Here is a 1373-nt window from a genome sequence, read left to right as displayed (position 1 = left end):
TCTTTACCAATCCTATATCTGATAGAGGGCTAATATCCAATATATACAAAGAACTCAAAAAGTTAGACCCTAGAGAACCAAATAACCCTATTAAAAAATGGGGTACAGAGCTAAAGAAAGAATTCTCAACTGATGAATACCGAATGGCTGAGAAGCACCTAAAGAAATGTTCAACATCCTTAGTCATCAGGGAAATACAAATCAAAACAACTCTGAGACCATTCCTATCTCCTTGTACAAAACTCAAGTCCAAGTGGATCAGGGACCACCATATCAAACCAGATACATTGAAACTAATAGAAAAGAAAGTGGGGAGGAACCTTGAGCTAATAGGCATAGGGGAAATACACCTTACACCAGTCAGATTGGCTAGGATAAAAAACTCAGATGACAGCAGATGCTGGAGAGGTTGTGGAGAATGAGGAACACTCTTTCATTGCTGGTGGAATTGTAAACTGGTACAACCACTCTGGAAATCAGTTTGGCAGTTCTTCTGGAAACTGGACATAGTTCTACCAGAGGACCCAGCTATACCACTCATGGGCATATACCCAGAAGATGCTCCAACATGTAATAAGGACACATGCTCCACCATGTTCATAGCAGCCTGATTTATAATAGCCAGAAACTGAAAACAACCCAGATGTCCCTCAACAGAGGAATGGATACAGAAATTGTGGTACATCTACACAATGGAGTACTACTCAGCTATTAAAAACAAAGAATTTATGAAATTCTTAGGGAAATGGATGGATCTGGAGAATATCATCCTGAGTGAGGTAACCCAATCACAAAAGAACACACATGGTATGCACTCTCTGATAAGTGGTTATTAGCCCAGAAGTTTGGAATACACAAAGAACAATCCACAAACCACAAGAAACTCAAGAAGAAGGAAGACCAAAATGTGGACATTTCATTCCTTTTTAAAAGGTAGAACAAAATACCCATGGAAGGAGTTGCAGAGATTAACTATGGAGCAGAGACTGAAGGAAGGACAAGCCAGCCTAATATAGCTATCTCCTGAGAGTCTCTGACAGTACCTGACTAACAGAGGTAGAGGCTCACAGCCATCCATTAAACTGAATACAGGGTCCCCAATGAAGGAGTTAGAGAAAGGACCAAAGGAGCTGAAGAGTTTGCAGCCCCTTAGGATGAACAACAATATGAACTAACTAGTACCCTCAGAGCTCCCAGGGTCTCAACCACCAACCAACCAAGGACTATACATGGTGGGACTGATTGTTCTGGCAGCATGTGTATAATAGAGGATTGCAAAGTAAATCATCACTGGGAGGAGAGGCTCCTGGCCCTGTGAAGGTTCTGTGCCCCAGTGTAGGGGAATGCCAGGGCCAATAAGTGGGAGAGGGTGG

The sequence above is a fragment of the Mastomys coucha genome, unplaced genomic scaffold, assembly GCF_008632895.1.
Source record: "Mastomys coucha isolate ucsf_1 unplaced genomic scaffold, UCSF_Mcou_1 pScaffold22, whole genome shotgun sequence".
Classification (NCBI taxonomy): domain Eukaryota; kingdom Metazoa; phylum Chordata; class Mammalia; order Rodentia; family Muridae; genus Mastomys; species Mastomys coucha.
The sequence above is the reverse complement of the archived record's forward strand: the minus strand, read 5'-3'. Positions refer to the sequence as shown.